The sequence below is a fragment of the Podarcis bocagei genome, assembly GCF_964188305.1.
Source record: "Podarcis bocagei genome assembly, chromosome: 10".
Classification (NCBI taxonomy): domain Eukaryota; kingdom Metazoa; phylum Chordata; class Lepidosauria; order Squamata; family Lacertidae; genus Podarcis; species Podarcis bocagei.
Genome location: NC_138135.1, coordinates 12375293 through 12386848, shown reverse-complemented (window position 1 = coordinate 12386848; position 11556 = coordinate 12375293). Strand labels below are relative to the sequence as shown.

Below are 11556 nucleotides of genomic sequence, written 5' to 3'. Positions count from 1 at the left end.
ACTCACCAACAAGAATCTGTGATGGTGAAAGAAGAGCTATGTTTGCTCCTGATCCCTTCTGAGATGCCTCACACTGGCTTTGCAGGTTCTTCTGGTTGATCTACCAACACTCAGCCTCTCCAACTTGCTCCTTCCTTATTGCTCCTCACCTTTTGCATCCTTTGAAGGACAACATTCTGGTCATACTCCTGAACAAAGCAGCGAGGGCTGTGTTTCCTTTGACTCAGCCCCCAACGCGGCAAAGCGAGACGAAGGTCAGGGCCCCATAGCCAGTAAAGATGAGAACAAACGAGTTGGATGACATCAGGAATGGAACCACCGAGTTTGGACTGGTCTGCTCCAGCCAAAGACCTCCTCAAAAAACCCCAAAGCAATGGAGGTAATGACTCTGCTGTTAATGGGCCAGGAAGTCATAGTGCCTAAGCAAAGATTTGGACGAAAGGGAAGAGGCAGTTCTGCTAAGGAACTCAATTACCCATGAAATATCAACAAAACAGAAATGCTCAATCATCTAAAGAGATAAGGCCATAGCACTGAGAGTTCAGTGCACCGCAAGGAAATAAGCACACAATAGGGAGAAAGGTGGATTAATCTACGAACGCAGGTGAATAGAGTAACCTTCTATGCTTTCCCTTTACAGCAAAGTTTATTTTTTGGGACACAGAGGGGTGGAGGTCCCTGGCCTTTAAAATACTCAATGGAGGGTTGGGCCAGGCAAAAGCTATGGTCAGGCAAAGAATCATAGACACCAAGAGACAACAGGACTGCTCAAGGTGCCCCGACTATAAAATTGGAGAAATCAAGAGATATATATCCGCACCGGCAGCATATCTTTTCTTTCTCGTATCCAAAAATGCAAGAAGGGCTTTTACACTCGCCAGAAGCTCGGCTCTGCCCTCACCAGTCCTGGAAGGATCCTTTAAAAAAGTCCCATATGCTCAGAGACTTTGCGCCTGTTCATTGGGGGATATAGGAAGCCCAGAGCACTTATTCTTTAGATGTCCCTTTTATGAAGAGGCACGTCGTGAGACCATTGATCCCCTGCTGGTGAGGCTCGCTGACCTCCCAGAAAAGCAAGAATTTGACCTTTTCCTGTTAGGCAATGATCATAAGACGACCCGGATGGTTGCCAGATTCTGTGTACAGATCTGTAGGCACAGACCATCCCCCAACCCAAACTAGTCCGTTACGAAAATCCCCAAACTCGGTTCCATGGATGACTCTGGGTCATCTCTCTACGGTTGCTTATCTTAAATTTGTATGTGTCTATACACTTATCACATAAATTTTAAATTTATTGTTGTACATTGTTTTAAATGTTTGTTTTCCTTCTGGGATTGTACCCCCAAGTGTGTTTTATAAGCTGGTCTCCGACTGTAATAAACCTATCTATCTATTCAAGGGAGGGGGTTTTGGTTTATCAAGCACAGCATTTTGAACATTGACCAGCAGTGACTCTCCAAAGTTTGAGGTAGAAGTCTCTCCCAGTCCTGACTGGAGATACGGGGAGTTGAACCTGGAACCTTCTGCACATAAAGCAGATCCTCTCACTGAACTACAACCTCAAATTTCCAAAACCAGAGCTTTTTTTTCCAGGGGGAGCTCACAGGAACTCCATTCTGGCACTCTAAGATGGGTTCCAGCACCTCTCAAGTCGGCGCCACTGATATTCTAAGAGAATGAGGGAGGTGTTCATGATGAGTTCTGGCACCTCTTTTTCTAGAAAAATAGCACTGTCTAAAACTGTACGAATTTAGCAAATTCAAATCTAGGAACATAAGGCACTGTTTTAGCCTGAAGTCAGAAATTTTCCGAGCACAGTTCAAAGTGTTGGTGCTGACCTTTAAAGCCCTAAACGGCCTCAGCCCAGTATACCTGAAGGAGCGTCTCCACCCCCATCGTTCAGCCCAGACATTGAGGTCCTCCTCCAAGGGTCTTCTGCTGGTTCCCTCACTGCGACAAGTGAAGTTACAGGGAACCAGGCAGAGGGCCTTCTCAACAGTCTATTTGTAACTACTTGTAGAAAGAGAAGGTGACAAATTGTAGGATTGGGCAAGGTAGGAGAGGATCTCTCACCATAAGGTAGGGTTTGGTCATCTCTTCATTATCTCACCACCAGATCTGGACTCTCGTTTTATCTCACTTTCATACTCTGAATCACACTTTCAATGTTCAACCAAACCAGATATGCCAAAGTGATTGCACGCACACATCCAAATTACTTTAACTAGTTTCAATATTATCTTTTAAAATTGTTGTAGCCTGCCCTGGGATCGTAAACACACAGACACACCATTAAATGCATTGCTATTGTATGTACAACTAATTATTATCTGAAACTATAATTATTTACATATACATTAAAAAATGGCAACCACCGTTTTGTTTGTTTGTTCGTGTGACTGTTTAAAAGGTGTTCTTAATAGTGTTGACATGTTATATTTTTTTATTTTTAATGTATTGTGTTGTTTTACTACTCTGTTGTTGGCCGAAGAGGGCTTCTTTGAAGAGCAGAAGAGATACCTGACTGCATCACTGTGCAAGGTCCCCATATCGGTTTGGGCCCAGATCCAGGTCAGAATCAGAGCAGGCCCACTCCAAACTGCTGGATAAGGCCTCAGATTGGATTGGAGGTATGGGGCATTCAAAGTCTAATGTGTACTCCCTTTGTATATATGAACATACAAAGAGCCCTCCTGAATCAGAGCAGATGGTCATCTAGTCCAGCTGTTGTACAGCGAAACGGTCTCCCTCGGGAGAGTGGACTCTCCTTCCTTAGAGGCTTCTAAGCAGAGGTTGGGTGGCCTTCTGCCATAGATGCTTTAGCTGAGATTCCTGCATTGCAGGGGGTTGGACTAGATGACCCTCAAGGTCCCTTCCAACTCAACAGTTCTTTGACTCTATGATCCTGTTCTCACAGATGCTGATGGGAAACTCACAAGCAGAAGCAGAGCACAATAGTACACTAGCCCCTTGTGATTCCTAGCAACTGGTATTCAGACACATATTACCTCTAATCCTCTTTTAAAGCCCCCTACAGTAGGGGGGCTTTTAACCCTACCTCAGGTTAAGTACTTAATTTGTTCCAGAGGTCTGTTCTTAACCTGAAACTGTTCTTAACCTGAAGCACCACTTTAGCTAATGGGGCCTCCTGTTGCTGCCGCGCCACTGGCACATGATTTCTGTTCTCATCCTGAAGCAAAGTTCTTAACCTGAAAGAGTCTGTAACCTGAAGTGTATGTAACCTGAAGCGTATGTAACCTGAGGTACCACTGTATTTTGGTAGGCATCCTTACTTCTGGGAGCAGTTTCTTCTGCGTGTCCTGAATCTTCCAACGTTCAGCTTCACTGGACATCTATAAATTTCCACAACACAGAGAAGTTCTTTTCCTCCCCAGCAATGAAGTGCTCCAGAGAAATGAATAATTTTCAGAGAAATTGTCCCTCCCAAACAGTCGAGGGTCCTGGCATGTGTGCATGTTTGCACGTTTCCCTTTCCTGATCTAGTGATATTACTGTTTGTTTATTTTCCCTCTCTCTCTCTCTTTTGGCACATCAAGGACCTTAGATTATTATATGTCAGTTGAGAAACTCTCGACAGCTCCTTGTCATGGGTGTATAAAATCTTCTGTAATGCTGTAATACTGTATCATTGATATCTCCCTGTGATAACACCTAAGTGTCTCTACTGGCTATATAATCTGAAGCAAAAGTTAACAAAAAGAAGAGATCTTTTAGTAAACACACAGCCCTTTAAAAATAAAATAAAAAGGAAAGTAACTGGTGTCACTCTTTTCCAGACAGTGGCGTAGCGTGGGTTTTCAGCACCCGGGGCAAGGCAAGTAATTTGCGCCCCCTAACCCGTGGATTTGCGCCCCCTAACCCTAACCCCCAGATGTTGCGCCCGGTGCGGCCGGCCCCCCCTGCACCCCCCACGCTACGCCACTGTTTCCAGATAGTGGTCTGGATAAGCAGATTTAGATGTAGTCCTAACAGCAAAAGACAACACAGCCCTTTTCTTCAATTGCTTCTGTATTCCTGAGTTAACTGAGTCCATCGGCTTTCTAAATGCTGTTTGCAAACGACAAGAAATCCTCTGTTCTGACATTCTAGAGTCGGTCCCAGACAAATGGCTTGCCCTATTCAAATTACCATACCTGATGGGACTATACCAGCACAGTCTCCTGGTGTTGTGTGCACCCATACTTAGATCTGGGTTGTTCATTTTGGGCTGCACACCTAAATTTCGTGCATCTAAAAAAAAATGAAAAGGGGTTGATGCCCTTCTCTTTAGCAATTTTCCATGCTTGGGAGCATGGCTTGCTATCTGGATAGCTGGGGAAACATCTTATCCCAATTGTCATGAACACACCAGCTCCAAGTGTAATCTCAGAAGAGTCAACTGAGTGATGGGGGCCAGAGGCTTGCTAGAGCCATCGGGAGATAATTGCTTGTTTTTTTTTTGGTTGGCGGTTCAAATCCCCGCGACAGGGTGAGCTCCCGTAGCTCGGTCCCTGCTCCTGCCAACATAGCAGTTCGAAAGCATGTCAAAGTGCAATTAGATAAATAGGTACCACTCCAGCGGGAAGGTAAACGGCGTTTCCGTGTGCTGCTCTGGTTCGCCAGAAGCGGCTTAGTCATGCTGGCCTCATGACCTGGAAGTTGTACGCCAGGTCCCTCGGCCAGTAAAGCGAGATGAGCGCCACAACCCCAGAGTCGTCCGCTGCTGGACCTAATGGTCAGGGGGCCCTTTACCTTTACTGTGTTATCAAGCCAGGAACCTGGACTCCTAACACCAATGTTCAGTTCTCATTTTGCATCATCTCTTCTCTTATGCATCCAGGACTTTGCATGGGCGAAGGTGTTCAGGTGTTGAAGTCTCACAGTTATTTGTTGCTCATGCATAACAAACCTGTTGAGCACGACTGACTGTGGCTCTTCATTCTGCATAGATATTAAAACAAGGAAGGAGGTGATTGTGACACCTTGTCACATCAAAAAACCAGGTTACTAGGTGTCCTTTTTTACATAGGTTTCCAGCATTTCAACATTTCCACACCAGCATTTCAAAATTCAAGGCACTATCATTTCTTTTATAAGCCTGTTGTTTTTGTCCATGGAGTTTTCTTGGCATGGATACTGGAGTGGTTTGCCGGTTCTCAGTAGTGATGTGTGGAAGTGAGAGCTGGACCATAAAGAAGATTGATTGCTGAAGAATTGATGCTTTTGAGGAGTGCTGGAGGAGACTCTTGAGAGTCCCTTGGACTGCAAGAAGATCAAACCTCTCCATTCTTAAGGAAATCAGCCCTGAGTGCTCACTGGAAGGACAATACTGAAACTGAGGCTCCAAGACTTTGGCCACCTCATGAGAAGAGAAGACTCCCTGGAAAAGACCCTGATGTTGGGAAAGATTGAGGGCACAAGGAAAAGGGGACGACAGAGGACGAGATGGTTGGACGACTAAACAACAACAATAATTTCTTTAGCTATTTTGAGGGGTGTGGTGTTGAGCTTTTCATTGCAAGGTAGCCAATGGTACAGTGTGTGCAGGTTATGTTTACATTCCCTGAAACATTTCTCTAGCGCTCTGCAGATTCCCTATCTGTCCATGCCTTCCAATTTGAAAAAGGCCCATGGAAAGAGTTATGTCATATCTACTGCTTGGCCATATTTGAAGCTCACAAAGCCATCAAAACTGGCTACTGAGCAGCTAAGACTGGTGTGCTCACTGATATTGTTTTCTAAGGGAAGCCTTTCTTTGTATCTTGATAAAGGCAAACCCTCCAAGTGTCCCTATTTTTCAGGGACAGTCTTGGATTTACAGAAGCCATCCCAGTTTCTGATTTGATCCCAGAATGTCCCACTTTTCCTTAGGACATCCCTATTTTCATTGGAGAAATGTCCAGGCCTTGGGGCTATGCCACCCCTGAGCCAAGAAGAGAAGTAGCTATACAACCTTTAGAAGACATCTGAAGCCAGCCCTGTATAAGGAAGCCTTTTTTAAGGTTTAAGGTTTTATTATGTTTTTATATATGTTGGAAGCCTCCCGGGGTGGCTGGGGCAACCCTGTCAGATATGTGGGGTATTAGTATTAGTATTAGTATTAGTATTAGTATTAGTATTAGTATTAGTATTAGTATTAAATAGGACGTCCCTGTTTTCATCAGAGAAATGTTAGAGGGTATGAAAGGTATGCCTGTACGGATTTCCTCAGAAAGGAAAAGAACTCCCCATTGATCAAATTAGCTAACCCCATTATAAATTTGGTCCAGACCCATTCAAGGGACACGGGTGGCGCTGTGGGTTAAACCACAGAGCCTAGGACTTGCCGATCAGAAGGTCAGCGGTTCGAATCCCCGCAACGGGGTGAGCTCCCGTTGCTCTGTCCCGGCTCCTGCCAACCTAGCAGTTCGAAAGGACATCAAAGTGCAAGTAGATAAATAGGTACCGCTCTGGCGGGAAGGTAAACGGCATTTCCGTGCGCTGCTCTGGTTCGCCAGAAGCGGCTTAGTCATACTGGCCACATGACCCAGAAGCTGTACGCCAGCTCCCTCGGCCAATAAAGCGAGATGAGCGCCACAACCCCAGAGTCAACCAGGACTGGACCTCATAGTCAGGGGTCCCTTTACTTTACTTTACTAGACCCATTCAAGCTGGACCTATCAGAATTCACAAAAAGCTCTGCTGATCAGGTCAGTGACCCATCTAGTGCAGCATCCTGTTCTCACAGTGATCACCCTGATGCCTGTGAGAGACCCTCAAGGAGGACCTGAGCAGAAGAGCACATGGGTCTCCTGAAGTCTCCAGCAACTCGTAACTGGAATCATGTAGTGGAGGCAGAGCATTGGAGACCTGCCCAGCCTCTTCCCCAAGGGTAGGGGAGAGAAAACCTTATTTTGGAGTAGAGGGAGGCTAACAGCTAACAGAGGGGGGGGGTTCCCTGCAAGTACCATGGAGTCTGGTCCATTAGGGTGATTGCACCACCAATCACAGCCTGCCCTCTGCCAGCCTTCCCCCTGCCTGGTGTTTATCGGCCTCTCTTGGCTATGGCTCCCTGCTGTGATGGCCTGGGACTTGGGCTCGGACTCGGAACCAGAGGAGTCTCAGTCTGCACCAGATCCTTTGCCTCAGGCATCATCTGAACCAAGTGTGGGGCCTGATCCTGAAGAGTCCCAGTCTGCACAGGTTCCCTTGCAACAAACACCAGCTGGGCCAAGTCAGGGGCCTGAGCCTGCTCTGGCTCCAGATGCAGGGATTACCTCGTTGCCTTCAGCTGGGCAATCACTTACAGCTCATCCACTACCAGTTGGGTCAGAGGAGGCTTGGGCGGCCCCTGGGTCTAGTAACCCACCAACGTCTCCCAAGCTGCAGAGACTAAGGTATGGGAGAAGGAGAGACCTGAGTACTCGCAGGAGGAGTGCTTGCCTTCGGGTGAAACAGGGAGGTGAGTCATTGGGAAATCAAGACCAGCCACTACCCCAACAAAGATAAAAGGCTGATGGACCTCGCCCCAGGTTGCGGGAGCAACATTGCTGTATGCCAGATCCTGCACCTGTCCTTGCCTGGTTTCCTGCCTCATATCCTGCCTTGGCCCTGTCGGACTGACTTCTAGCAGAACCTCCAGATTCTGGACTGGTCTTGGACCGCATTTCAAGGGTTACCCCTGGGCCCAGCACACCTGCCTTCTGCCCTGCAAGTGCCAATGGGTACCAGTCACCACTACTGCAGAAGATGTTTTGCAGAGCCTCTCCGTGGCTTCAAATAAAGCATGGAGCCATGTGTCAAGCCCAAGAATACCAGGCAGGAAATGATACCCTATGTGGCCTTTCTAACCAAGGAGAAGCCTCTGTCATTTGTTATAGTCCTCTCCCTGGTTAAGCCTCCCTGTCAGTGGCGTAGCGTGGGTTGTCAGCACCCGGGGCAAGGCAAGTAATTTGCGCCCCCTAACCCATGGATTTGCGCCCCCTAACCCGTGGATTTGCGCCCCCTAACCCTAACCCCCAGATGTTGCGCCCGGTGCGGCCGGCCCCCCCTGCACCCCCCACGCTATGCCACTGCTCCCTGTCCCCATTGGGGAAGAAACTGGGATGAAGATGGACTTTTTGTACATTCAAATGGAGCATTCCAAAAGCCCAACTTCTATTTTTTTCAGTGGAGAAAGCTGCTGTGGGCTAGCACATCCCCACCCAAGCCTATAAGGTCAATGCCAACATCTTTTAAGTCCAAGACAAGAGGGAGCCAGTAATGGAAATCTGGCGTGATCTGCTCCTCTCTTTGGGAGGTGGGCCAGCATCTGAACACATGTTAAACTAATCTAGCCTCAAGTCTAAGCAATCGTGAATGAATGGCTCGTTGAGCGGGAGACAATTAGCTGGTAGAATTAATGGTTACTGGCTTAAATAACATTGTGAAAGGAAGAGGAAGACGGAAAGGAGAGCTCTCTCAACATCTGAGATAGCTAAATGAAACCTGCACCTTCAGAAGCGGTGCACCACTGAATCCCAGATGCTGCTGAGATTGAAAAGGGCCAGTCTAGTCATCCACTGCCCTCAGTTTTCAGACTACCGTGTGCAAAAACTAAAGAGGTGCTTGAGAAGTCGTAGGAAATTTGAGGAGGGCTTCTAGCTTCTGCTGAGGGAAGAGCTGACAGCTGTCTAGGAGGACATGAAGCAGTGGCATGTTGGAGGGACAAAAAGGGATGGTGATTTGGTTGTTGTTGTTGGTCTGAAGAGATGTATTATCTTTCTACAGTGGACACTCGGGCTGAGAATGTGATCCATGCGGGAGGCACATTTCCAACCCACAATGCCGTGTCTGCGCAAAATAAAGGGACCCCTGACCATTAGGTCCAGTCGCAGATGACTCTGGGGTTGCAGCACTCATCTCGCTTAATTGGCCGAGGGAGCCAGCGTACAGCTTCCGGGTCATGTGGCCAGCATGAATAAGCCACTTCTGGCGAACCAGAGCAGCACACGGAAACGCTGTTTACTTTCCTATTCACCACCTATTTATCTACATGCACTTTGAGGTGCTTTCGAACTGCTAGGTTGGCAGGAGCAGGGACGAGCAACAGGAGCTCACCCCGTCATGGGGATTCGAAACGCTGACCTTCTGATCAGCAAGTCCTAGGCTCTGTGGTTTAACCCACAGCACCACCCGCGTTCCTTGTCTGCGCACATGCAGGTCGCAATTTCGTGTCTCTGCACATGCGTGAGTGCCAAAACCCGCAAGTAACCCATTCCGGTACTTCCAGGTTTCGGCGCATCCATAACCCGAAAATGCGCAACCTGAAGCATCTGTAAACCGAGGTATGACTGTATTTAAATTATGGCCATTGTTGCTAAGTTTGCAACTATACCAGGGGTGAGTCGAGGTATATATTGCACACTGGTCAGAGCAGGAGGTGGCCAAAGTGCCCATTGGCCACTCAAGAACACACACAGTTTGAGGTAGCCATGGTTCTGAATAGCAGTTGTTGGAAACCACAGGCGGGGGAGAGTACTTTTGTGCTAGAATCCTGCCTGCTGGTTTCCCACAGGCTTGGCCACTGTGAGAACAGGATCCTGAACTAGATGGCCCATTGGCTTGATCCAGCAGGCTCTTCTTATGTTCTCACATGAATATTCATGTGTGGCCTCCAGAGAGACACGAACATTCCCAAGTTCTAGCTAACAAATGCAAAGGCATCTAGAGGACTGGCAAATGCTAATAAAGCAGTTATAATGCTACTGTGTACAATTCAACAATGTCAACCTTATTGCAGATAATAATAATAATAATAATAATAATAATAATAATAATAATAATAATAATAAATTTAATTTATACCCCGCCCTCCCCAGCCAAGACCAGGCTCAGGGCGGCTATCACCAGGTATAAAAAAAATTGATTAAAATACAACTTAAAAACAAGAGTAAAATACAACATTAAAATGCAGCCTCATTTTAGTAGAAACTCAAATAATAATAATAAAAATTTATTTATACCCCGCTCTCCCCAGCCAAGACTGGGCTCAGGGCGGCTAACAACCAATAATAAAAACAAGTTGATTAAAATACAATTTAAAAGATTAAGATACAACATTAAAACAATTAGGGAGCAATCTCTTCATAGGAGGAGAAAGGAAAAAGAAAGAGGGGGAGGAAATCAAACTGATTCTGAGCCAAAGGCCAGGTGGGACAACTCTGTCTTACAGGCCCTGCGGAAAGAGATCAGATCCTGCAGGGCCCTGGTCTCAAGAGACCAAATCAAAAACTTTTGGGGGATGAAAATGTCAAATCTTCACCAAGGCCAATGAGATGAGTGATGGGAAACCTCTGGCCCTTCAGGTGACACTGAACTCCAGCTCTTCCACCAACCACAGCCAGCATGGCCAGTGGGCGGGGACTATGGGAGATGTGGCAAATCTATAAGCAAATCTATCAATTCACAGAGTTTATCCTCCCCCCCCAACATTAAATTCCGTTCTCCATATTTCCAGTTCAGACTATTGTACAGATTTTTGCAAGGCAATTTCCCCCTAATATGATGCACTTTTGTACATTGTTTTCACTTGCATATGCTTTTTGTGCACGCTAGTATATCTATTGTTGCACACATTACTTGGCCTCGATAAGTGCATTTCAAAATTCAGAAAAGGGCAGATTCTGAAGGGTGGTTGTTTTTCAGACCCTGTATTACACACACACACAAACACACACAGAGAGAATTTTAACTGATAAAGGTTCCCCTCTAAGTGCAAACCAAATTGAGCTTCTCCTCCAACCCCATCAACAACACCTGGACTATCCTGGCAGCCCTGTTCAGGGAAGTTTTTAGTGTGTGACATTTTGATGTATTTTTAATCTTTGTTGGAAGCCGCCCAGAGTGGCTGGGGAAACCCAGCCAGGTGGATGGGGTAAAAATAAATTATTATTATTATTATTATTATTATTATTATTATTATTATTATTATCCTGGGTGCCCCATCCTTGACTTGGATTCATCCTAGTTTGGATGGCATTCCATCTCCATCTCTCCATTCCATGCCCCCTTAGGCCATCCATACACAAAAATCATTTCATACCCAGAGTCAGGACAGAGTATGGCTGAATTTTAACATGATTTTATTTTAAGGCCCCCCTGCATTGATTAGCTGGCAATAAATAGCTCTCTCTGGTTGGGAATCATAAGTCACCATTCAAGGGTTTACTGCAGTCGCAATGCCAGTAGTTCTCCCACCTCGCCACATAGGCTTGCCTAAAACATGTGTCAGCCTGCCTGCTTTCCCGTTTAACAGCACAGCTTCGAGGGAGATGGGGGAGAGTGAGACGTGATCCTCCTTAGCCAATCTCCCGGCTCCCTTTGCCTTGCCCGTTTTATGGGAGAAACGAACAGTGCTGGAGAATTGGCCGTGAAATTAAATCTGGGTGAGTGATGCACACCCACCTCTGATGGGATGCAAGTGCAGAGCAGCTGCATTTGCTCCTGGCTAATTTATGGTGCCTTCAGTAGGGCACAGAACCAAAAAAAGTGGAGTAAATAAAAAAAGGAGGGGAGAGGCTCTCAAAATGGGGA

The 11556-nt window shown here is 46.5% G+C and overlaps 1 long non-coding RNA gene across 1 annotated transcript; it reads left to right on the top strand.

Moving 5' to 3' along the window:
* The first annotated feature begins 7339 nt into the window (after positions 1-7339).
* LOC308595897 lies at positions 7340-10929 on the top strand. Its single transcript, XR_014012194.1, has 2 exons — positions 7340-7444; positions 8752-10929. It is a non-coding gene; the product is annotated as an uncharacterized lncRNA (long non-coding RNA).
* The last annotated feature ends 627 nt before the right edge of the window (positions 10930-11556 follow it).